At 51.9% G+C, this 26,917-nt stretch overlaps 1 protein-coding gene across 1 annotated transcript in view; it reads right to left on the minus strand.

Moving 5' to 3' along the window:
- The window catches only part of SBK1 (SH3 domain binding kinase 1), a 54,069-nt gene extending 28,976 nt beyond the window's left edge, over positions 1-25,093 (minus strand). The window contains exon 1 of the mRNA XM_027527209.1: positions 24,278-25,093. The gene's annotated coding sequence lies outside the window, so the exon portion shown is untranslated. The remainder of the gene's footprint in view (positions 1-24,277) is intronic.
- Positions 25,094-26,917: the final 1,824 nt, after the last annotated feature.

Below are 26,917 nucleotides of genomic sequence, written 5' to 3' on the forward strand. Positions count from 1 at the left end.
GCGCAGCTCGTAGAGGAAGACTATAGAGGGAGGAAGGGGGAAGGGAATATCTTCCTGAGTCTAACACCTGACTCCCAGAACATTAGCTTTTAGAGAGTACTTCCTCTTTTTGCAGAAGAGGAAACTGAGGCCTAGAGAAGGGCAGAGGTGGAACTGAAATGTTCCCAGCCATGGTTATCAAGGGTAGTGCTGTTCAAGGCCACTTTCAGCAGAAGCCTTCCCTGATTCTTCAACTGGGGATTTGATTCCTACCACTGTGATTAGTGGGCTTTCCAGGTTGCTAGTGGTAAAGAACCCACCTGCCAATGCAGGAGACGTAAGAGACATGGGTTCGATCCCTGTGTCACGAAGATCCCCTGGAGTAGGAAATGGCAACCTGCTCCAGTATTCTTGCCTGGAAAATTCTAAGGGCAGAGGAGTCTGGCAGGCTACAGTCCTTGGGGTAGCATAGAATTGGATGTGACGTGTGATTACTAAGTTTGCCAAAATGCACTGTGGGTAATCAGCCTCCCCACCCTCCAGCTCTGCAGGGTTGGAAGTCCTGGTCCCCAAAGGGGGCAAACTCTTACTAGGGGACACAGCATGGGTCTCATTAAAATTTAAGCAGCTATGGTTGCTGCCAGGACACTCTGGAAACTCTGTGTTCTGGGACCAGCAGGTAAGAAGAGAAGTCACTGTTCTGGTGGTAGACACCGACCCTGATTGTTTTTTAGAAGTTATTAGAAGTACCCTGGTCAATTATTAAAATTGATAATAGCACCAATAAGTCTAGCACCAATGAGGTAAAAGCAGGGCTGCTTTTACAAAGTGGGAGCAGGAAGATATACACGTGGAACCAGTGAGCCATCAGAGTGATCTATTGCTTATGATAACCAGGAGTTTGGCTTTTTAAACATTTTGTGTAATTTTTGTTTGTGGTTGTGCTGGGTTGCTGCACGTGGGCTGCTCTCTAGCTGTGGTGCACGGGCTTCTTATCGCGGTGGATTCGCTTGTTGCTGAACATGGGCTCTAGGGCCACAGGCTCAGTGGGCTCAGTAGTTGTGGCACACGGGCTTAGTTGCCCTGCAGCATGTGGGATCTTCCCGGACCAGGGATCAAACCTGTGTCGCTGCATTGCAGTGTGGATTCTTAACCACTGGACCACCAGAGAAGCCCCTAACCTGCCTGGGCTTCACAGGTGGCGCTGGTGGTAAAGAACGCACCTGCCAATGCAGGAGATGTAAGAGACCCAGGTTCGATCCCTCGGTTGGGAAGAACCCCTAGAGGAGGGCATGGCGACCCACTCCAACATTCTTGCCTGGAGAATCCCATGGACAGAGGAAACTTGGCGGGCTACAGTCCATAGAGTCAAACATGACAGAAGCGATTTTGCATGCAACCCAGAGTTGAGACCCTTCAGAACTAAAGGTCACACCACCAGGTAACCCACCAAGATCTTCCCAGGTGACAGCTAAGCATTCGGATAATTGAGAATGGATGGTGGTGGGGGTGGGGAAGATGAGTACCATTTATGTCCTCAAGTCAAGGGCAGCGGAGGGGAGGGGAGCTGTAGTTCGTTCCACTATTGTCCCTCTTGAAAGTTTCTGCTTGGAAAGAGAGGCTCACGGCACCCATGGAAGAGCTTTGCAGCACAAGGGGCGGGATGGGGCAGTCCTGAAAATGCACCACCCGGAGCTCTGACTGCAGGGCTGCTGACTCTGGGGGCAGCAGTCGTGGAGTCTGCAGAGTTCACACAGGAGGTGCCTTTGATCCCCTCCAGCCCATCCCAGCCGATGACTGAGTGCGGCAGGAACTCTAAAACATCTAGTTCCTGGGAGACACAGGGCTTCTCTGATGGGCGACTTGAGATCAAGGACTCTCCATTGGCTTCGTGGGAACTTTCTTAACCTTGCACTGCAGTTGAAGACTCTTCCTATCCCCCATTCCTTCCTTCTTTCCCTTTGCCAAATATCGGCTGTCTTGCAATCCAATGGTTCTCCCAGCCTCCTCTGGCTCCTTCTGTATGTTCCTTCTCAAGCATTCCACCCCCAACCTCCCGTACCTTGCACATCTGACCCCATCTTGGCTCGCTTCTTGGAAGGCTGAACCACTGTAGTGTATCTGAAGAGAAGAACTAGAGCATCTGTTTGAATGCTGCAAATGTTGTTTGACATTCAGAGACAATCCACCTTGGCCCGCTCACAGTTTTGTATCCACAGCAAATGCTGCCTTTGTGAGAGAGGGTCTTGATGGCTGCTGTTTTCATTTATTTATTTAATTTTATTTTTGGCTGCACTGGGCCTTCATTGTTGTGCTCAGGCTTTCTTTAGTTGAGGTGAGTGGGGGCCACTCTTCGTTGCTGTGTGGGGGTATCTCATTGCAGTAGCTTCTCTTATGGAGCACAGGCTCTAGGGCGCGCAGGTTTAGTGGCTCCACAGCATGTGAGATCTTCAGGGACCAGGGATCAATCCGGTGTCCCCTGCATTGCGGGATGGATTCTTCACCACTGGACCACCAGGAAGTCTGATGGGGGTGATGTGAACACAAAGTAAAGCTTGACTGTGACCTCCATAGCGACATAGAAGAAACACTGGAAAACAGAGATCTCCATTTAGATTTCCTTTCCCATATCCCTCTCCAGTGTTGACATGTCCTCATTCTCCTGGGCAATCACTTGCTGATCTCGCAGGGAGCCAAGTGAGGCCAGGAACTTCAGGATTTATGATGATTTATGCACTTTCCCAGTTGGCTGCATTTGATATTCATCGATGTGTCAGAAGTTCCTGTTACCATTGCGGGAAGCAGAGAAATCGAAATAGAATCCTTGTCCTGTAGTAGGAGGAGGGTCTTTGTGGCTCAGATCATAAAGAATCTGCCTGCAGTGTGGGACACGATATCATGTTTCAAACTGTATGAGTTTGGGTAACACTACCAGCTGTACTGAAAGGGCTCTGTTGGGACACTGTCTTGGCCATATCAATTATCTCCATCAGTGGAACAATGATGGCCCTTGTAGTCTGTGTTCTGTGGTGCTCCTTATCTCATCTGGCCCCAGTCATGATAGGCAGAGGACATCCCTGCACTGTTGATCTGCATTATGTTCGGCTTGTGCAGAGACAATCTCCTCTCCTGGATGGCTACCATCAAATCCAGGACCTTGCTTGTGGCAACTGGCTCATGCAGCATGATCAGGGACCCTGGTGGCATTGGTGGCTGAGTAGCTCAAAACTGATCAGGCTTAGGATGCTGAAGACAACAGCATTTTAGGCAAAGGTCCAAAAGCTTCTGGGGCTTCCCTGGTGACTCAGTGGTAAAGCATCGGCTGCCAATGCAGGAGACACAGATTCAATCCCTGGGTCGGGAAGATCCCCTGGAGAAGCAAATGGCAACCAGTGTTCCAGTATTCTTGCCTGGGAAGTCCCACGGAGAGAGAAGCCTGGCGGGCTACAGTCCATGGGGTCTCACAGAGTCAGACACGACTTAGCGACTGAGCATGCGCGCACCGAAGCTGCTCACAGCCAGGACTGGGAACATTCAGGGCCACTGGGAGACACAAGTCAATTTGTATTTGATAAGGAAAACCATGAATCCACCAGAACCCACGATGGATCAGAGAGAAGGCGGCAGAACAGTCCAGGACATGTGGCAGCTGGAGGCCATGGATCTTTGAATCTCTCATCACCTTTTTGGAGAATATATTCCGAAGTGAGAAACATCGTGTTCAGCAACAGTCCTGACGGGCTCCACACCTCCCTGGTGGAAATACAACTCCGTGATGGAGGCCAGCGGGATGCCAAGGAAGACGGGAAGTACAGAGAGGAAAGAACCCGCTTTTTATGACATCGCAGAGCTGCTGAGTTGTACTTGGAACTGCTTTGAAGGGAATTCTGTCCCTTGCAGCTGAAAGCATGCTAGCTGATTGGAGAAGACATCTGTGGCTGCCCTTTAGGGATGGAGTCCAGGAAATGGGACTGGGGCTGGGGCAGATCATGGGAATTCGCTTTTATCTGTTATGTTTTAGTCTTTTTTTGTTCGAAACATCTGACACAAATACAATAAAATGTTACCATTGATTCTAGTTATGGATAGGCACAGGGTTACCCTTTTCTCTGTTTTCTTTTTTTTTTTCAAAATAAAAATTACTACCTGGGAATGCTTTTAAATGGGATCTGGAAAAGAGAGGAAAGGGACTTCCCTGGGGGTCCAGTGGCTGGGACTCCGAGCTCCCAATGCTGGGGGCCTGGGTTCAATCCCTGGTCAGGAAACTAGATGCCCCATGTTGCAACTAAAGATCCCACATTCTGCAGCTAAGACCTGGTGCAGCCAAATAAATGTTTTTTTTTTTTTTTTTTAAAAAAAAGAGAGAGAGAAGAAAAAAAGAACTTTTTCACTGGGGGATTCTGTTTTTTCTAAAGCCAGGTCTAAGAGCTATCCGAAATGATCTCATCTCTCGCTCTCTGAAGGCAGATGAAAGAGAGTGACAGAGGATGAGATGGTTGGACGGCATCACCAGCTCAATAGACATGAACTCGGGCACACGCCGGGAGATGGTGAGAGACAGGGAAGCCTGGAGTGCTACAGTCCCTGGGGTAGCGAAGAGTCAGAAACAGCCTGGAGACTGAATAACAACAACATGATCTCTGAGGGTCATGGGAATGGGTAGTATCGAGTTGGCCAAGAAGTTCCTTCAGGTTACAGAAACGCTCGAATGAACATCTTGGGCAACCCAATACATTTGGCTCCCGGGCCCCCGATACCTGTCCCTACTGCTCATGGGAGATCAGGATGCTTAGGCCCCTTAGGGCTAGATGTGGCTGCTTCCCTGGAGGTTGTGACCTGAGGATCTGATAGGTCTTTGCCCCTCCCCTGTCACACTTACTGCAGGGGGACCAGGGAGCATCCTCGGAGCAGAGGCTACTCAGAGCGCATTCAATCTCTGCTCTTGCCTCAGGAACGTAGACATTCTGAAGGAAGCCAGTGCGGTCTGGTGCGCATCCCTGAGGGGGCTGGCTTTGATGATGTCCTAGTTTGGGTTTCCTAGAAACAGACCCTGAACCAGGAATTTGAGATCGGTTTTTTGTTGTTGTTGTTAGGTGATCCCAGGTAGAAGGGTAGAGAAAAGAGTCAGGGAGGCAGTGACAAGTTACCACTGCGGGCAACTAGAGGTGAACCCACTGGAGAGCTCTCAGAGATAGTGCAGAACACGCACGGACATACAGGGAACACGTATGATATCCCGGCTCGTGTCAGTCATTGGTGAGAGCTGCTGGGTGGGGGGTGCAGACTGTGCTGTGGACATGGGCAGAGCAGACTGGAACAGAGCAGGTACTCAGGAAGAGAGGCAAGGATGCGCGAGTAGAAGTGGGGAAGGGGCCTAAGGAGACCTGGGGCTCCCCAGGTGGCACAGTGGTAAAGAATCTGCCTGCCAAGCAGGAGACCTGGGTTCGATCCCTGGGTTGGGATGATCCCCTGGAGGAGGAAATGGCAACCCACTCCAGTATTCTTGCCTGGAGAATCCCATAGACAGAGGAGTCTGGTGGGCTACACTCCATGGGGTCACAAAGAGTCAGCCACGACTAAGCATGAACATGCATGCATTCCAAGGAGACACAGGCAGAGAAGGGACAATGTCTGCCACAAATAACCAGCACTTAGAACAGGGCCCTGAGGCTGGCTTGATGCCCACCTATTCCAACTGGAGTGGAATTCTGGTACCCTGTATCATCTGTCCCTCACTTTTAGCAACAGAACCTCAATTTTTCTTTGGGGACTCACATTCCTTGACATACCTTCCATACTCACTAGGGGTTCTGAAGGTGGGGCTTACCTCTTCGGCTCTAGGGCTGGGCTTGTGACCCCAGCTCCCATCAATTAGCATATGCCAGCCCCCTGGCCACAGTGATTGTTTCTGAGATGGGTCTGTGATCCACGCCAGGCTGATGTGCCAGAACTTACTATTGCACTGAAAAAGGGTGGGATGTCAGCCTGGAGTTGCTTCCACCAGGGAGAACCTCCCAGAGGAAGAAGCCAACATAGCAGAGAACAGTCAAGAGATGGAGAGTATCAGAAGCCACATACCATCATTTGAGCCCCTGGATCCAGCCATGCCTGAAGTCCCTGGACTTTTCAGTCTTGTAACCTGATAAAGTCCCTTTTGTGCTGAAGTCAGTTGGAATAGAGTCTCTGTCACTTACACCCCCAAGTGTAAACTGTGTGTAAATGGGGGTTTCTAAAGTGTTTAAGGATGCAGATGTAAGTGAAAGGTTCTCCTCTCTGTCTGCCATAATAACTATTTGCTCAGCACCCCAGGATGTCTGAGGAGGTTCTCAGAGGGAGCTCAGTGTGTCCAGGAGCAGGAGTTTGGAATCCTGGGAGTTCCAGCTCCTGTCTCCTTAGGGTATTGTTCTTGGGGTCATGTGAGGAGCTGGGGGGGTCACAGCTGAGCATGCAGGGTGGGAGCCTAGACTGCCATGTGGTCCACTTCTCTCTAAGCATCAGGAACCTCTGGTTCCTGCATGCATGCGTCCATTCATACATTCACACTTATTCGTGGGCACCTACTACATAAAGGGGGCTTCCCTGATGGCTCAGGGGTAAAGAATCCACCTGCAATGTAGGAGACCCGGCTTCAGTCCCTGGGTTTGGAAGGTCTCCTGGAGAAGGGAATGGGAACCCACTCCAGTACTCTTGCCTGGAAAATACCATGGACAGAGGAACTTGGCGGGCTACAGTCTATGGGGTCGCAAAAGACTCGGACTGAGTGACTAAATAACAACAACAACTGTAAAAGGGTAGCAGGATAAAAAGGTGGGCTAAACAGACAATCCTTGCTTTCAGGAGCTTCCAGTCTAGTGGGGGTTGGGGGTGGGAATCTCTATACTAATTACACCAATAAATGTCAGATTCTGAGCTAAGCAGGTAAAGGGCCACGCAGTGTTCAGAGCCTCATCTTACTCCCTTCTGATCCTTGATGACTGCCCATCTCTCCCAAGGAGTCCGCTCAGCAGCTCAGACACACTTTTTCTCCTTCACACCTTCCGGATCTTGTACTCCTCAACCCCGGAAGTCCCACCTCAGGTCTAATCTGCATCCTACCTGCTGCCTGCTCAGCCCGCTTTCTTTGCTTTGGTCTCCAGGGAGGTGAAGGCTATTGAGCATCTTTTTGTGTCACCTCACTGCTCAGGGATGAGTCTCTAGACATTTATCAAGCATCGAGGGTGTTCCAGGTGCTTGCAGAAGGCGAGACCATCCCCAGGTGGAGAAACTGGGGCATGACCATGGCAGTCCTGCGCTAACAAGGCCAGCCTCTCCCATCCCCTGGAGTAGGAACGGGACACCCTGTCCTGTGCCCATCTTGCTACTTGTCCTCTTAACCTCTCCCAGGCCAAGGGTTTCACTAGACTGAGGGCAGGAGGAGAAAGGGGCAACAGAGGATGAAATGGTTGGATGGCACCACCGACTCAATGGCCATGAACTTGGGTAAACTCCGGGAGATGGTGAGGGACAGAGAGGCCTGGTGTGCTGCAGTCCATGGGGTCGCAGAGTCAGACACGACTTGGCGACTCAACAACAACAACAGGCCAAGGGTCCCTCCCAGTTGGCAGCCCTGCTTGCAGTTCCCAGGCCCAGTCCACTGCCTGCACCCCAGAGCCTGCCTGGGGGTGGGGGGGTCTCCCTGACCCCTGGGGATGGCCCCTTCTGCCTGTCCCCTCCCCTCCTCCAGCCCCTCCTACTTATTTAACAAACACAGATTTGGCCAGATTTGAAGCATTTTAAACATATGAACTCGTTTAAACCTCATAATATACTTACTGTGTGGGTGAGCGATCATTTTGTATCCGAGATGCAGGGAGGGGAGAGGTTGCCGAGGCTGACCCATTAGCTGGGGCTCGAATCCAGGCCGGCTCTGGAGTCCAGGCCCCTAACCACCTGGCTGCCCAGCCTCTCCAGCCCCCACCATCCTGGCCTCCTCTCACCTGATCCCACTGATCTCACCTGCATCCCTCTTCCCAGCCACCTCTCACTCTCGGTTTCCAATCCTTTGCTCCTGGGCTGCAGCCCGGGGAGAGGCACTGGGCTGGTCCTACCAGAGGGAGGGGCACTGGGTGGAGGCCTGAGTGCTGGGCCCCCACCGGTTCCCAGTCCTGAGTGGATGAGAGGATGGGCTGCGCCAGGGCCCTTGAGGAGGTGGGCAGGGTTGCAGCAGGAGGGGAGGCTGGGTGGAGCCAGGCCTGCAAGCCCTAATTAAGTCAGTTAATTAGGTGGGGAGGAGAAGCCTGTGGGAATTAATGAGCTTGGCTAATTAAGTGGATCTGGCAGAATGGCTCCAATCCTAGTGGCTCCAGAGAGATGGGGGCTTAGGCAGGACACAGGGTCGCGGGCAAAGTGCTGGGCGCCTCCCCTTTTCATCAGATCTGCAGCCTCCACGGGGCTAAGGCCACTGCCAGGGCCCGCACTGGCCATCAGGGTCTGCGGCCACCTTCTGAAGTTACGGGCCATGCATGCTACTGATGCTTGGGTTGAAGTCCCCATCAAAAACCTGGTCCCCTGTTACCCATCCCTCAGGGGTTAAAGCTCTATCCCCCCTTTGAACATTTCAGAGACGGAGGCTGAAAATGAGCCCCGACCAGGCTCCTAGCAGAGCAGCCACGACAGTCCCTGACCAGAAACCATGACTGCCACCCACATGTCCCCCAGGTTTCAGAGGGAAACCTTCCTGGTGCTCTCCCAGCTCACAGATGCGCAACTGAGGCCGCGAGGAAGGGGTGTGGTTTGTCCTCCACCCATTGCTTACAGCAGCGGCTGGCCCGGGAGCCTGGGGGCTTTCTCTTGCTGGGCACTATTTCCCTCTGATCGTGGGGCGTTGAGTAACAACAGCAACAGTGCCCATGGCTGGAGTATATACTGTTTGTGAGGTGTGTCCTTGACACAAGGGCCAGCTACAGAATGTGAGGCTTCTTGTCTAGAGAGCGGGAGAGAAGCTTTCCCTTCCCACCCAAGCCCCTCTCTCTGCCCGCAACAGTGTTCTATATTTGCTATTGAACATGATGCTGCCTTGGGCATCACGGATGCCTGGGGCCCCTTGATGCACACCTGACGTGAACCTTCCTGGTATCCAGGCCGCTGCCAGACCAAGCACATCAACCTTGACTGTGGCATGCAGGACCGTAGTTCTCCGACCAGGAATTGAACCTGTGCCCCCTGCAGTGGAAGCACAGAGTCTTAACCACTGGACCACCAGGGGAGTTTCGCATGTGCCACTGTTACTCAGACTTCACTTACACTTCAAAGGTGATATGATGAAGAATGGCAAGCTGCTGGGAATACCCTGGCAGTCCAGCGGTTAGGACTCTGTATTAACCTGAGGGCGTGGGTTCAATCCCTGGTTGGGGAACTAAGATCCCACAAGCTGCATGGCACAGACAGAAAAAGAAAAGAAAAGAAAAATTTCTACGGTACCAACCACAGAGCACCAGAGCCCAAGTTTGGGGCCCTGCGTGATACATATTGACTGGGTTCTCACAGCCACTCTGCTTACCGGGATTGTTACTGCCCTCATTTCACATATTTGTTCATTCATCCATTCAATTACCAAATATTATCAAGTGCCTCCTATGTACCAGGCAACACTTGTAGTGAACGAAACAGAAAAATCACTGCCCTCGTCCATTGTAGTGAGGGGAGAAGACAAGAAACAGGGTATGTGAATAAAGGACCGTACTTCAAGGGATTAATGGAGGGAAGACATAAAGCAGGGAGGTCTTCACAGAGAAGCCTCCTTTTGAGCAGAAACTTGAAGGAGGTGAGGGAGGAAGGGAGCCATGCTGAAATGAGGGCAGACAGGCAGGTACAAGTGGGCCAGGCAGAGGGAAGAGCCAGTGCAAAGGCCCTGAGGCCAGAGTGTATGCTTGGGATGCCCAGGAACAATGAGGCTGATGGAGCCTGGGAGGAGATGAGAGGTGATGGGGAAAGTTCATCCAGGGCCACAGTAAGCCTTTGCCTTTGACTCTGAGAGCACTGGCAGTCCTTGGAGGGTTTTGAGCAGAGGAGGGAGGAGGTGGATTATAGGTTTTAACAGGCTCCCTCTGGCGGCGCAAGAAGGGAAGTGAGGAGGCTCCGGTACCCAGCGAAGTGAAACAAGATAGCAAGGGACCAGGTAGTAGGAACAGAAGTGATGAGAAGTGACAGCATCTGCTGACAGATTGGACAGTGGGGTGTGTGTGTGTGTGTGTGTGATTTGCCCTCAGTCTCTGGACCGTGAAATTCCACCAACAGCTGAGGACACCAAGCAGCTCTCTGGCCCCTGGATTCCTTGCCCCTGCATGTCCGCTCTCATTTCTGGGACCCTACCCCTCTCCCTCTGCATTTCTGCCTGCCTGGGGGCAGTGGCTGCAACATGGACAAGGTACATGAAGCCTCTCGGGCACAGTTCTCCTTTCATGGAGTCACAGACTGAGAGTCTGTCCCCAGGGAGGGACTGTGAATAGGGTGCATGACCTGGGTTGGGGACAGTGGTGAGCTGGAGAGCCCTAGCCCATCTGAGTGGTGGCCTCCCCTCCCCTGTGGCCCATTGCTGTCACGTGGGAATGTGAACTCAGGTATTCAGAGCTTCTAATTTTCCAGGAGAAGTTAGAAACCTGGATCTGATTTGTAAAATGTTGGCAAATCATTGATAAAAAAAAGTCAGGAAGGCTAGACCCCGTCTGAGGAACCGAGGATAAGACAAGGGGGGCTGCTTCTGTGGGTCTTCTACACACCATGACCTCCACACCAGCGGCCTCGGCCAGCCTGGGAACACAGATGCACGAAGACACTTCTCCCTGAGGTGTGGCCTCGTAGGTCAGCTCTTGGCTGGTCTGGGCAGGATCCTGGAAGGATGGGGGCAGTTAGGATGGAGCACCCCTTCTGAGCCCTTGGCGGGCACCAGAACAGTGACATTTCTCAAGGATAATATGGTTGCCAGGCAAGGGCAACTGCTGGTTCCCTGGGTGCCTGGAGAAGCAGGAGAAGGCCTGGGATCAGAAGGACAAGACCATGGCCAGGAATGAGCCACAGGGTGAGGTCTGCTCCCAAACAAGAGAACCAGCAAGACTGAGCAGGAAAGGGAGGCACCCAGGCTTGTCCCTGCCTTACAGGCCACCCTTAACTCTGCCTCTGCTCTGGAACATTCCAGAAGTTGACCTGTTTCTCCCCCTGGATCTAGGCTGGGCAGGGCTGGGCTGAGGGGCTGCAGGAGAAGCAGAGAGAGACAGAGGCGGTGGCAGAACCTCCCGCACTGTCAGATCGGGTTAGCCATCGCCCAGTGTGGGGCAGCGCTTCACACGCCTGACCTCATTCATCCTCTGAACCATCTCAGGTCAGAGTCACAGCTGTACGGAGGACGAAACTGGGTCACAGAACGGTCGGGTAACTGGCTAAAGTCACGCAGCCTAAAAGTAGCGGGACCTGGAGTTAAACCCAGGGGTATATACCTGCAGAATCTAAGCTTGGACATAAAATCTGTCAGAAAAAGACCGAAGCATCACGGACGGACGGAACGAGCGGGGCCGTCCCGGCAAGTGCGGGCGCGGCGCTCCCTCTAGTGGCCAACTCGCCGCAGTGCAGGACAGACGAGGGGCTCGCCAGCCGCCGGACTCGCTGTCTCTGGCTCTCTGTCTCACGCGCCTGCACGCACGCACGGGTGCGCGCGCACATTCAGTATCTAGTTCTCCAGCGGGAAGACCACAACATCTCCACCTTCTCACCTGCCACATGCGGCCCCTACCCGGCTTCCCCTTTCCCCCTGGTCAGACTCCATCAGCGATGCCAGCCCCAGGGAGCCTTCCGGCTACTCCCCTGTGTCTCTTTCTCTCTGTCAGAACCTGGGTCTCCTTGTCCACACCCGTGGTTCTCAAACTCTGCTGCACATTCTAGTCTGACTGGGAGCTTTCAGAAGTCCTGATGCACGGCCACGCCCAGGGCAAAGGAATCAGCCTCTCACCATCACTAGACCTTCGGAGTTCAAACCTCAGATGGAGGTTGGAGATCTCAGCCTCTCGGTTCTCTGGCCTTTTGTGACACCTTTAACCCTCTCTGCTCCCTTCCACCTCTGAGGCTCACATCCCGTACCATGTAATTATCCCACACCCCACCCGCTCTGAGATTCTGTTTTGATCACCTCCCTCCGTGTTTCCCTCTCCATCCTCATCTGGTAACCACAAGCAATAGTTCTTTGACCCCATTGAGGCCACCAGTCCACGGCCCCCATCCCTTTCTCACCCATCAGCCCTTCTGCCATGACGGTCCACCGTGCCCTGCTTGGGCTCCGCACACCATCACCATGGCTGCTCCCTGGCACCCTCATCTCCACCCTGCTGTGCCCAGCTTTCCTGTTGGAGAACCTGCCTGGCAAAATGCCAACCATCACCTGCCTTCTGCCTGCACCGTACAAGCCAGCACTGGTCCGAGGGTCCCCCACCAAATAGAGAGTTTCCCTTCATGGTCTTCAAGGGGCACTCGCTGCCACCCCACAACCCCAGTATGGCTGCCAGTGGCCCTTCCCCACTCTCTCTGACCAGGCCTTCTCAAATTTTAATTTGCTTGTGCCTCTCCTAGGGATCTTGGTGAGGCCTGAGCTTCTGCATGTCTAACCAGCCCCCCAGGGGTGCTGATGCTGTTGGCTCCTGCACCCTCCTCTGAGCGGCAAGGTCCTCCCGCCTTCCCCTCTCTTCTCAAACCATGGTTCCCATTTCACTGAGAATACAGGTGGACCAGATGCAGTTTCATTGGCTCCTTTTATCAACACTTGGAGAAGGCAATCACACCCCACTCCAGTACTTTTGCCTAGAAAACCCCATGGATGGAGGAGCCTGGTAGGCTGCAGTCCATGTGGTCGCTAGAGTCGGACACGACTGAGCAACTTCACTTTCACTTTTCACTTTCATGCATTGGAGAAGGAAATGGTAACCCACTCCAGTGTTCTTGCCTGGAGAATCCCAGGGACGGGAAGCCTGGTGGGCTGCCATCTATGGGTCGCACAGAGTCGGACACGACTGAAGCGACTTAGCAGTAGCAGTAGCATCAAAGCACAAACCCACCCAGCCCCTCATTCCTCACTTCTTTCAGCAGCTTCAGTGGGGGTGGGGAGGCTCTTCTCCCAAGGCCAACCCCTCCTTTGGGCCCTGGATTCTTTAGGACTCCCCTCCACTACACGTCTCCATCCATTTCTATCAAGAAACACGGGCAGCTCCCACTCCCATTTCCCACTGCTTTGGGACAATTATTTCCATTCTTTTAGCTGATTATTAGTAGTTTTCATTCCTATGTTTCCTGCGTAGCATGTTTTAGGTTATGCTTTTCATCTCCACTTCCCACGCTGGAAGATGAAGATGGAGCTGTCTGACGTCCATTCCCTCCACTTCCTGTCTCCCACCCTCCGGGAACATTGCATCATAGTATTGATAAGATTGGTAGTGTTGGCGAGACTTCCTTGGTGGTCCAATGATTAAGAATCCACCTGCAAATGCAGAGGACGTGGGTTCGATTCTTGGTCCAGGAAGATCCCGCGTACCGAGGGGCAATAAAGGCCATGTGCCACAATGACTAAGCCCGTGCCCTAAAGCCTGTGTACCGCAATCAGAGAAGCCATCACAATGAGAAGCCTGCAAATGGCATCTAGAGAGTAGCGCACACATGCCATGACTAGAGAAAGCCCTCGTGCGGCAACGAAGACCCAGGACAGCCAAAAATGAATAAATACATAAAATTATAAAAAAAAAGATTGATAGCGCTGGGGACTTTCCTAGTGGCCCAGGGCTTAGGGCTCTGTGGTTCCACTACAGGGGCATGGGTTCGATCCCTGGTTGGGGAACTTTGCCGCAGAGCCAAAAGGGGAAAAAAGATTGATAGTATTTACATAGGGTGGAAACACAACTTTCTGTGGGATACTATGATTTCTTTCCCCCTTTTTCCTTTTTATGATAGATTTTCTGTTTTAGATTTATAGAACAACTGAACACAAAGTACAGAGAGTTTTCGTGTATACCTCCCCCCTCTGCATTTTCCCTGATTGTCAGCATTTTGCATTAGTGTGGTGAGCCTGTTACAATTGATGAAACAGTACTGATAAACTAATATTAACCACAATCCATAGTTTACATGAGGGCTCCCTCTGTTGTACAGTCTATGGGTTTTGACAGGTGGATGGGGTCATGGACCCATCGTTCCTGTATCATACAGAATAGTCCCACTGCCCTAAAAACCCTCCGTGCTCCGCCTACTCACTCCCCCTCCCCACCAGCCCCTGGCAACCACTGATCTTTTTCTGTCTCTAGTGTAACTTTTTCAGAATGTCATAGAGTTGGAGGCTTACAGCTCATAGCCTTTCCAGACTGGCTTCTTTCTCCTTATGGTGGTGGTTGTTTAGAGTCATGTCTGACTCTTTGCAACCCCATGGACTATAGCTTCTCTGTCCTTGGGATTTCCCAGGTGAGAATTTTGAGTAGATTGCCACTTCCTTCTTCTGACCTTCCTGACCCAGGAATCGAACCCCCGTCTCCTGCATCGGCAGGCGGATTCTTTACCACCGAGCCACCAAGGAAGCCAATTGGCTTCTTCCACCCAGCCATATGCATTTAAGATTCTTGTATGTCTTTTTGTGGCTTCATGGCTCATTTTTATCACCGAATAATATTCCGTTGTGTGGATATATCATAGTTTGTTCATCTATTCGCCTGTTGAAGGACGTTTTAGATGCTCCCAAGTTTTCAGGCAATTATGAAAAAGAGCTGTTACAAACATCCATGTGCAGGGTTTTGTTCAGACATACGTTTTCAACTCATTTGGGTGAGTACCAAGGAATGCTATTGTTGGATCATATGGAAAGACTATGTTTAGCTTTGTAAGAAACTGCCAGACTGTCTTCCAAAGTGACTGTATCATTTTTGAGTTCTCAGAGCAATGAATGAGAGTTCCTGTTGCTCCACATCCTCACCAGCATTCATAGTTGTCAGTATTTTGGATCAGTGTGTAAATGTATCTCACTGTGGTTTTAATTTGCTATTTCCTGATGACATCTGATGTTGAGCATCTTTTATAAGCCTATTTGCTGTCTGTATATCATCTTTGATCTAGTGACCGTTCAGATCCTTTGCCCCCTTCTTTAATGGGGCTGTTCATTCCCTTTCTTCCTTTTCTTTTTCTTTCCTTCTCTCAGCTTCACTGGGTCTTCATTTCAGTGCGTGAGCTTCTCATTGCAGTGGCTTCTCTTGTTGCAGAGCACAGGCTCTAAGCTGCTTGGCCTTCAGTGGTTGCTGCACGTGGGGTCCGTAGTTGTGGTTCCCCAGCTCTAGAGCACAGGCTCAGTAGTTGTGGTGCACGGGCTTAGTTTCTCCTTGGCATGTGGGATCTTCCTGGACCAGGGATCGAACCCATGTCTCCTGCATTGGCAGGCGGATTCACCACTGAGCCACCAGGGACTCCCTGTCCTAACTCTTTTAAAAGTTTTCCATTTCTGCTATGATTTCCTTTAGGATTGATGGAAATCAGTCAATCCTAAAGGAACGTCCATCCTAAAGGAAATCAGTTCTGAATATTCATTGGAAGGACTGATGCTGAAACTGAAACTCCAATACTTTGGCCACCTGACGTGAAGAACCAACTCATTGGAAAAGACCTTGATGCTGGGAAAGATTGAAGGCGGGAGGATATGGGGATGACAGAGGATGAGATGATTGGATGGCATTACTGACGAGATGGACATGGGTTTGAGTAGGCCCTTGGAGTTGGTGATGGACAGAGAAGCCTGGCGTGCTGCAGTCCATGGGGTGGCAAAGAGTCGGACATGACTGAGTGACTGAACTGATCTGAACTGAACTCTGCTATGATACCCTTTTTTTTTTGAAAATTGAAGTATAGTTGATTTACAATGTTGTGTTAATTTCTGCTGTACAGCAAAGTTATTCAGTTATACATACATATATATGTATATGCTGCTGCTGCTGCTAAGTCGCTTCAGTCGTGTCTGACTCTGTGCGACCCCATAGACGGCAGCCCACCAGGCTCCCCCGTCCCTGGGATTCTCCAGGCAAGAACACTGGAGTGGGTTTCCATTTCCTTCTCCAATGCATGAAAGTGAAAAGTTAAAGTGAAGTCGCTCAGTCGTGTCCGACTCTTCGCGACCCCATGGACTGCAGCCTACCAGGCTCCTCCATCCATGGGAGTTTCCAGTCAAGAGTACTGGAGTGGGGTGCCATTGCCTTCTCTGATATATGTACATATATACATATACAATATATATTCTTTTTCATTCTGACTCACCACGGGATCTTGAAGACAGTTCCCTGTTCTGTCCAGTAGGACCTGTAGTGTATCCATTCTACGTATACTGGTTTGCATCTGCTAACCCCAAACTCCCATTGCTATAACATTCTTAAATTAAGAACTTTTTTGTTCATCCTTGGAGGTTCGTTTTCTTTCAAAATAGCATCTAGTTTTCATTTAATAGTTACAATGTATGTTCCTAAATCTTTGCGTATAGTAGTAGTAGTTTTTTGGGGGCTCTCCAGGTGGCACTAGCAGTAAAGAACCGGCCTGCAATGCAGGAGACAGAAGAGACACAGGTGTGTATGATCCTTGGGTTGGGAGCATCCCTTGGAGGAGCTCACGGCAACCCACTCCAGTATTCACGACTGGAGAATTCCATGGACAGAGGAGCCTGGCGGGCTACGGTCCACAGGGTCTCACAGAGTTGGACATGACTGAAGCAACTTTGCATGCACGCAGGGAGAGAAGAAAATGAAAACAGGAAATAAGAGACCAGCAAGAACAAAATACCCATCGTCAATATATTCAGAGGCTGAAGGGAGTGAACTCTGCCGTGTCCTGCCTGGAGAGTCTGGACCAGATTTTACTGTGCTGGGAGCCGAGCGGGGCAGGACGCTCCAGATGGGGGGCAGGGGCAGGACACTCCACGTTCAAGATGCAAATATTCAAATAATCCCTCCAGTAGAGCATAGAACTCCTCCTTATCCTCAGGGTGCCCTGTCCTCCAGTTCACAGACCCTGCGTTTTATCCTCTCTGGGGAATAAGCCTTCAGTCTTTGTCAGGGTGGGGGAGGGGCAGCTGCCCCGCGGAGCTGAGCAGAGAAAGAAATCTGAGAATTAAAGCCCTTCTTAGACCAATCCTCCTGGTTTTGGCCCTAGCTTTACTCCCCCTCCCAGAGGTACTTAGTCCATTAACACTAGGGCCCTTTGAGGTTCTGTGGTGGAAACTGTGGTGCCCCCCCCCCCTTTTTTTTTCTCATGCCCAGTTTAGGGTTCACTTGAGGTGCCGCGTCACCGGACAGTTATATCCCTCACCATGTTCATCTGTTTTCTAGATTTCAACGTCGTGTTGCTCTTGTCTCCTTTTTCACTGTATAAGTCCTTGCTGATTCATGCTGTGGGAGGCAGAACAATGCCCCACCTAATTCCATTAATGTCTATGTCGTCATCCCCAGAACCTGGGAGTGTGTTACCTTAGGTGACAGAAAGAGGCTTTGCAGATGTGATTAGGGTTAAGGACCTTGAGATGGGAAGATAATCCTGGCTTGTTCAGGTGAGCCCAAGATAATAGCATGCAGCATTAAAAGCTGAGAACCTTTCCCAGCTGTGGTCCAAGAAAGACGGTGAGAGAAGCAGGGCCAGAGAGACGCTGCCTCGCTGGAAGGAGGGGGGCCCTCTGGAAGGCGGTACCTTGAAAAAGATAAGGGGGTGGATTTTCCCCTGGAACTTCCAGAAAGTTCTTCCAGAAAGAGTTCCCAAGAGCAGCCCTGTCAACATCTTGACTTTAGCCCAGGGAGACCCGTGTTGGACTTCTGACATATAGGCAGTAATATAATCAATTTGGTTTTAAACAACTAAGTTTGCAGTAGTTTGTATTGATGGCAACAAAAGACGAATAAATGCACCTTAAAATCCACTCACACGTGGAGAGAAGGGCTTCTTACACTGTTGGTGGGAATGTAATTGATGCAGCCGCTGTAGACAACAGTATGGAGTTTCCTTAAAAAGCTAAAAATAGAGTTGCCCTACAACCCTACATTCCCACTTCTGGGCCATATATCCAGAGAAAACCCTAGTTTGAAAAGATACTGCTACTGCTAAGTCACTTCAGTCGTGTCCGGCTCTGTGCGACCCCATAGACAGCAGCCCACTAGGCTCCCCTGTCCCTGGGATTCTCCAGGCAAGAATACCCTCAATGTTCATAGAAGCACTATTTACAATAGCCAAGATGTGGAAACAATCTCGGTGTCCACTGACAAGACAAATGGATAACTAAGATGTGGTATATTATGCACAGTGGGATATTACTCAGCTGTAAAAATGAAATAATGCTATTTGCAGGAAAAGGGCTGGATCTAGAGATGATCATACTAAATGAAGTAAGTCAGACAAAGACAAGTATCAGATGATATCACATATGTGAAATCTAAAATATGATACAGACGAATTTATTTGCAAAACATAAACAGACTCACATAGAAAACAAACTTGTGGTTACCAAAGAGGAAAGTGGGGGGAGGGATAAATTAACAGTTTGGGATTAATTGATACACATTACTATATATTATGTAGATAAGCAACAAGGTCCTGATGTATAGCACAGGGAACTATATTCAATATCTTGTAATAAACCATAATGGAAAAGAAAAAAATAAAACCCACTCATTTCTTTTTCATGGGGTTTCAGGACACAGAGAACTTAAATGTGTGTGTTCAATCCACCATTTTTAACCGGAAGTCTCCACTCACCCCTGCTCCTGTCTCCACCCCGCCAGGAATTGTAATTATCCAGGTCACTTTCGACTTCTGTGCTGCTAGATCTAGTCTCCTTTTCCTTGGCTGTTCGGCATCTTTGAAGCCAGTTGTCCACCTCTCTCTCTGCCTTGAGACACTCGTCTCTTGGTTTCCATGACTACCCACGCTCCTGGTTTTCCTCCTACTTTATTTCTGGCTAGCATCTCCTCCACGTGACCTCACGTTTGTAGTGTTCCTCTGGGCTCCGTCCTGGGGCCTCTCCTCTGACTCTCCAGTGTGACCTCATGGCTTTCAGAGCCACCTTCATGCCAAAGTCTCTGACATCTCCTAGGCGGCCCACAGACTCCCACTTTGAGCTCCGGTCTCTTAGTACCAAGTCTCCCTTTGACATCTTCACTTGGGCGTCTCATGTGCTTCTAGGTTGAGAACCTCCATGGCTGAATTCCTGAATTTCCCACTATATCTCTTCCCACCCTTGAGCCTTCCCCTCATCCACACATTTATCCAACCTAGAAACCTCAGATTCATCCCTGATTCCCTTCTTTTAACCTATCAGCAAGTTCTGTCTCCTAAACATATCTAGAAAGTATCTATTTCTCCCACGTCCTAGGGACACCTTGATCCAGGCTGACACCGTGGCCCCCTCCATCACCACCATGACTTCCACACTGGTTTCTAGTGTCCGCTCTGGCCTGGCTGCCATGGATTCTCCCCAGAGGAGCCCAAGTGATCGCTTAAGATGCCAATCAACTTATGCCACTTCCCCCTACTCAAAAGTCTCTGAAGCTTTTCCAGTCACATTTTATACCAGAAAAAAATCCATCCTCTGCATGAAGGCCCACAAGGCCTGTATGATCCAGCCCATTCCCGTCTCCCCTCATTGCCCATGTCTCTCTCCCCATCACTTACCTGCCCTGGCCATACTGACCTGGTCTTTTCTCACATTCCCCAACTCTAACCTGCCTCTGGGCCTTTGCACTCCCTATTCTCTATGCCGGGAATACTTCTCCCCCTGCTCTGCTCGGCTCCTTCTCTTTCTTGAGGTCTCAGATGAATTGTCCCTACCTCCACTCCAGTGTTCTTGCCTGGAGAGTCCCAGGGACAGGGGAGCCTGGTGGGCTGCCATCTGTGGGGTTGCACGGAGTCCGACACGACTGAAGTGACTTAGCAGCAGCAGCAGCCCCTCCCCCTTATGCCAACTGGGTGTCTCCCTACCATGCCTCTGGTAATTTCCTTAACAGTATCTTTTTTTTTTTTAAATATATAATATTTGTTTATTTGTTTGACTGCGTTGGGTCTTAGTTGAAGAACGCGGGATCTTCGTTGTGTCATGTGGGGTGTTTTTGTTGTGCATGGACGCAGTAGCTTACTTGCTAGGCGGCATGTGGGATCTTAGTTCCCTGAGCAGGGATTGAATCCATGTACCCTGCATTGCAAGGCGGATTCTTCATCACTGAACCACCAGGAAGTCCCAACAGTGGGTTTTGAATGTGGATGATTGTATTTGTTTGTTTACTTGGGTTTTGTTTGACTCCCGCTTTGATAAAAGCTCAACGAGAGGGAATTCCCTGGTAGTCCAGTGGTTAAGACGCCATGCTCCCAATGCAAGGGGCATGAGTTCGATCCCTGATCAGGGAACTAAGATCCTTCGTGCTGCACTGCAGGGCCAAAAAAAAAAAAAAAAAAAATTCCAGTGAGAGCAGTGAGATGTGTTTTCTCTGTCCAATTTCTAGGGCTAGTCCACGGAGGGTGCTCAGTGAAGTCTGCAGAATTTCCGCACGAACGCGCTGGGCACCTCTTCTGTGCCAAGTGCTTTCATGTATACCAAACATATCATCTTCACAACAGGACTACGTTTCCGAGTTTCTCTTGTAATTAGCTGCCCTGGCCACATAGCGTGGGCAGGAGTGAAGTAGGCCACTTGCAGCTTTGGTTTGGAAAACCCTTCCATGTGATCTCCACCCTTCTTCTTCGGCTGCCCGTGGAAGCAGAGAATCCAGTGGATTCTAAAGCCCTGGCTGATGACAGCATCACAGGTGGGCGGAGCCTGGGTCCCCAAAAGACGGAGTGGAGCAGAGTCTCCCCCGACCCCGCCCGGCCCTCTCTGGACCTTGCAGGAGCAGCCCGGGAGGGTCTGCCCGTTGATGCACACGTGGTTCCAGGCTCGTCAGTGGAGCCTCACCTAATCACGCATCAGACATCAAATAGAGATGGCTGGTGGGTGATGCTTTTGTTGACAAGTTCTCATTAAATGCAGATGAGTTCTTGGTGGGGGCGGATTCTCACTTCAGCCCCAAACAGAAACGGAGTTCACACCTCAATGACAGCACGTTGTGCGGCAAGCCATTGTTTCAGTGTGTGTTCTCTGGCTCTTCCAGGGAAATGCCTGATTCCTGTTCATCTCTTTGGCCTCAGCTTCTAGTCCTTGGGAAGCCTTGGGGAATCTTTGTTGAATCCACGAATGAGGGAACTGGTCTCCCTACATCCCTTCTTGCATCTCTGTCCCTAAAAGCGCCCCAGCAGTTCTTTAATTTTACAGAGGCTCAAAGAGAAGAAAGGACTTCCCCAGCCTCCCAGAGAAGCAGGATGCTGCAGAGTTAGCACTCCCTGGGGCGGCTAAACACGGCAGCAAATTGGGAGTGAAACCTGGCGCCTTCCAGGGGCTGGAGAAAGGCTGAGAGTGGTGGGGGTGGGGAGCAGGCTCCTCTAAACCCCCAAGGTGACCCCACCAAACCTCACTGCTCACTGCCCCTCCTCCAGTAGGAAAGAAACACTCCAGAACTTCCCCCCGCCAACACTACCCACTAGCACTGCCTGGCTCCTGCAGCCTGGGCGTCCACATCACTCAGTATTTTTAGCTTCACCACCTGGCACCTGTGGTCACTGTCTTTGCCCAGCCTGGTGGTGTCCCCTCTCCAGATCTTAAAGGGCCAGTACCCACCAGCTGGAAAGGAGACCAGATTCTGCCAACGCAGGTCACCATACTGCCAGGACAAGAGGCTGAGGGGCATGTCCTACAGGAGGAGTCCCCAGAAATGGAGGAGGAAGATGGGGGGATGAGGGAAGAGGGCAGGATCTCATGACTGCCTGACTCTAGAGCCCATCCCTGTCTCATTCTGGGGTTTCCCAAATGCTGGTTTATTCAAGCTGCCCACCTGGTGGTGGTTATTGTTTAATCACTCCGTCCTGTTGGACTCTCTGCAACCCCATGGACTGTAGCCCCACCAGGCTCCTTGTCCAAGGGATTTCCCAGACAAGAAAATTGGAGCGGGTTGCCTTAAACTGAGTCTCAATCAGGTGGCTTCTTTACCACTGAGCCACCAGGGAAGCCCCACCTGGTGGGGGGCTGATTAGAAATATACATTCCTCCTCTCTGAGACGTGAGGCCACGAAGTCTCCAGGGCAGAGCCTGGGAGTGTATTTTTTAACAATCAGCTCAGTGATTCTGATGTTCCATCTCCCCACATCACATCCATCCATCCATCCATTCAATCATTCAACGAGCATTTTGAGTTCCTATTATGAAATCAGTGATGCTCTCAGGAGTCCATTGTTTTGTTCGGGAAACATTTCCACACCTGTGGTCTCACTGAATCACCTAACTCGTTCCATTTTGCTTCAACGCCCTCCCCACAGCTCGCTCCATCACCTACAGATCAAGTCCTGGGCTCAGCAGTCAAGGCCCCTGGTGACCTGACCCCTGCAGACCCTCCCAGCCCCATGCGCGCCACACCCACACAGCTTCTTTCTGGAGTCACCAGATCTTTGCTCTCTCTCCATCCCCGCTGCCTGGATGGCCTTTCCTTAACTTCACTCCTAGACTCACAGACGTAGAGAACCATCTTATGGTTGCCAGGGTTGGGGGAAGGATGGGGGGAAGGGATAGTTAGGGAGATCGGGGAGGTCAGGTACACACTGCTCTATTTAAAAGGGATAACCAACAAGGACCTACTGTGTAGCACAGGGAACTCTGCTCAGTATTATGTGGCAGCCTGGATGGGAAGGGTATTGGGGGAGAAAGCATGCATGCGTATATATGTTTGAATCCCTTTGCTGTCCATCAGAAACTATTACAATTTTGTTAACTGGCTATACTCCAATACAAAATAAAACGTTTTAAAAAAACTTCACTCTGTACCTGGAAGAGGACCTGTCCTTAAGACAGACCTGCAGGGGCTCCCAGGGTTCCTGTGGGCAGGGGTGGTCAGTTTGTCCCCCTCACTCCCTGAGCACAGTGCACTCATGCCCAACCAGCGCCCATCACTGCCAAACTGATCCGTGTGATCGAGGTCTCTCCTAGCAGGCTGGACCCCAAGAGCTCTGGGGTCCCGGCGCTCTGAGTACTCAGTCACTGCTGAATGATGAACTGACCACCATGCACAGAGTAGCCCCGTTTCACAAATGAGAAGACAGAGGCCCATGGAAGACAAATGACCCACCCAGGTCCACCAGTGAGATTTAGGGAGGAGCCTGTCCCAGGCTGCAGGAGCCCCTGCCCTCCTGCTAGGGGCCGGGAGGGCACACCTGGGCTGGCACTGAGCCTGCCCTTCTCCCCACCCAGGGCAGTGCTGACTCAGGTGGTGATGGAGGCGTGGGCTGGCTGGGCTGGAGCAGAGGTGACCCCTGTCTCCCCTACAGATGTTCCATCTATTCCCGGAGCCTGTGGTCACAGCTTGGGAAATGAACTTGGCTGGAGCCTGGGTTTCCCTGAAGGTGGGGGTGGGGAGAGGTGGCCAAAGAGACCCTGATCTGTAGGGCATGAATCCCTCACCACCCCCGGCCCAGTGCACACCCTGCCCTCTACCATGAGTACATAGAGCTCACACCTAGTGCCACAAACATGTACACACACACACACACACACTCACCCCCAAATACCCAATCACCTAGACACACAAGCCTTCCATCCCCTCCCCTCCCTTTTATACAGACACACACACACATGCATGCGTATGCACATGAAGACATTTTCACTTATTAATTCAACAAAAACCTAACACTAAAAAGTGTCAGTGCAGTGTAGGGAGGAAAGGTGACTCTCAGCTTGGATGGGGCAGGGGCTTCCTGGAGGGCTTCCTGGAGGAGGAGGTATGGCAGCTGGGCTTGGAAGGAGGGGAGCTAGGGGAAGGCAAGTCTGGGCAGGGTTTCATGGAGGGTGAATACAGGAGAGTAGAGCGAAGATGAGGTGGGTGGGGCTGATCTGATCTCACAGGCCTTGAATGTCCAGCTGAGTGTTGACTTCACTGTGTAGGAGCCAGGAGTCATGAAAGACTCTAAGCATAGGGGACATGACCACAGGGGGAAAGCACAAGAGGGTCACTGTGGGGGCAGGATGGGAGAGACAGGGAGGAGGCTGTGGGGATACCCTGGTGAGAGATCTGGGAGTCTGACACAGGGAGGGGGCGGGGCTGGTAAGCAGTGGACAGAGGAACTCAGAAGCAGGATCCCCGGCCCCCAAGGGGCCCCTTCCCAAGCCCTGTGCCCTCACCTTGCCCACCCACTGCCCACCTCGGGCACTGACCTCTGCAGTGGGACCTCTTCCAGCAGCTCCTCCTCCTCCTCCCTGTGGAAACAGACGAAGCAGAAGGCTGGCACATCCTCCTTCCCACAGCGCAGGGGCCAGGCCGGAGGCAGCTCCAGGACGGGGCAGGGGTGGCTGGTGGCGGCCTCGACAGCATCGTCCCTCGCCTGGGCAGGGCTCCCCGAGCCAGCGTGCTCCAGGGTCAGTAGCCTGTTGGCCTCAGGACCCTGCGCCTGCGCTTGCCCACCTGCCACCTGCGCCTTTTCACTCAGGTTACCCGTCGCCTCGGTGAGCGGGAGAGCCCGTGGCTCTATCTGATGGGATCCGCTGTCCTGACCCACGGACCTTCCAGCCCCAGGGCTGGGCCCTCGGAAGCAGCTCCCAGCCACCTGGACTCAGAGGCAGCTGGCCGGTGGACAAAGGTCCAGTAGGGCCCCTCGCCGCCCCTGGTGGTGCCTGAGGCTCCTCGGCTGCCCGCTCCACTGCAGCCGGTCAGAGGCACGACCTGGAGGACAGGCTCACAGATGCCCTGCCCATCTGTTCATCTGGCTGTCCGGCTGTCTGCTCCTTCCCAGCGGGCCAGTACAGGCAGTAGAGGTGGTTTCTCCAAGAAAGTTTGTTCTCCCCCGGGGGGTGGGTGGCATGGGTGGCCTCCAGGAGGGAGGGTCGGGACCTGAAGCTGAAAGGTAGGCAAGGACCAGATGAGGCTGGCACGGTGCCCACGCTGTCCACGAGAAAAGTTCTGGTCCCTGGACTCCTGGCTCCAGTGCCAGCTCGGACTAGAGCTCCCTGGGCTCAGGGCTCCTCCGGCTCCTCCAGCAGCGGCTGCTCTGGCACACCGGCTTGGCTGTGGGTATTAATAGCTCTACATTCACGCTGAGAAGCCGGGAGGTTAACTCCTTCTCTGCCGGAGCTGGGAGGCCAGTGGGCGGATGGCCACAGGGAGCAGAGGGAAGGCGGCGCCTGAGATCTGCCTGCGCAAAAGCCTGGCCTAGCCCCCTCGTCCCCGCTGCGAGACCCTCCTATGTCACCTCCTGCCTGTGAGTGACTGTGCGGCGCTCAGCATCTGGATTTCTATCAGAATGCCCCAGCTGCCTGACCTCACCACGTGCACCTCCAGGAAGCTGGATTAGACTGGGGGCTCAGGGCAGGGTCCCTGGCATGGGCAGGGCACTGAGTTCTAGGGAGCATCCCCAAGACTCCTTCATTTACACATCCCACTCCTGGGGCCCCTTGGCATTCTCTTAACAAACAATAACTGTCACCAAGTATGGGGCCAGTTTTGTCACTGGCTTCCTATGGGATCCCCCACTAGATGAACCATATACAGCCCCAGAGATGGACCACATGCATGGTGTATTCTGCTGAAGAGTATAAGGAGTGGATGGGAGTGGAGGAATCTGAGTAGAGTTTGTTTGCTAGAAAAAATGTTTATTGCAGGACCTCCCTGGTGGTCCACTGGGTAAGACTCCACGTTCCCAATGCTGGGGCCCAGGTTCAGTTCCAGGCCAGGGAACTGAAAGCACGTGCCACACTAGGAGTTCACAGGCTGCAGCTCATTGCAGCCAAATAAATAAATATTTTTTAAAAATGAAAGAATATGCTTGAGCACCGGCTATGTGCCGGGCACTGTGCTGAGCACTGGACATACAGCAACGGAGACAGCAGACACCTCCTGTCCTGGTGGGCTTGCCTGTCACAGCTGGAAGCCACTGGGGCTGAAATTTGGCAGTGTGTGAATTGAGGAAGGCGCTCCCGCTGGGCAGGTGCAGCCTCTTCCACACCCCTCAACCCCTCTCCCCAGCACCCAGCTTGTAATGTGGATCGCAAGGTGGCCTTTAGCCCCACTCACTTCCTCTGCAACTTACAACATGCATAGCCATTCATTGTGGCCCTGGAATCACCAATAACAAAGGAAAAATTCAGCTTGTGAAAACGGTTATGAAAAAAGAAAACAGGGAGAGATGAGGGAGACTAACCGGGAGGTGGTTGGATAGGGTGTTCAGGGCAGACCTCCCACAGGGGTGACATTGGAGCTGTGACCAGTAGGAAGAGGAGCCAGTGGAATATCTGGATGGAAGAAGGGTCAGCAGGTGCAAAGGCTCAGAGGCAAGAACTAGCTGGTATGTTTAAGGAAGAGAGTGAGGAGCAGCGAAGGTCTTTAAGCTGAGTTTGAGCACGAATAGAGTTTCCCCAGGGGCTCAAGAGGTGGGGCATCACCAGCAGAGAGGGCAGAGTTCCTGCAAAGACTCATGAAAGGATGCACAGGGCTTTCCTGGTGGTCCAGCGGTTGAGAATCCACCTGCCAGTGCCAGGGGCATGGATTCGATCCCTGGTCTGGGACGATCCCACATGCGGTGGAGCGACTAAGCTCATGCGTCACGACTACTTAGCCTGTGTGCCAGTAAGTGCCGAAGCCCGCTGCCACCACAATGAGAAGCCTGCTCGCTGCAACTAGAGAGTAACCCCCGTCATCGCAACTAGAGAAAGTCCATGTGCAGCAACAAAGACCCTGCCTAGCCAAAAATAAATGAATAAATGTTTAAGGAAAAAAAAAGGAGGCGGGGGCGGCGGGGGGGGGTGATGCATGGTGCCTTGTAAGGCAGGAAGAAGATGCAGGCACGGTCAGAGATGTAGGAG

Source organism: Bos indicus x Bos taurus, chromosome 25 (genome assembly GCF_003369695.1).
Source record: "Bos indicus x Bos taurus breed Angus x Brahman F1 hybrid chromosome 25, Bos_hybrid_MaternalHap_v2.0, whole genome shotgun sequence".
Taxonomy (NCBI): Eukaryota; Metazoa; Chordata; class Mammalia; order Artiodactyla; family Bovidae; genus Bos; species Bos indicus x Bos taurus.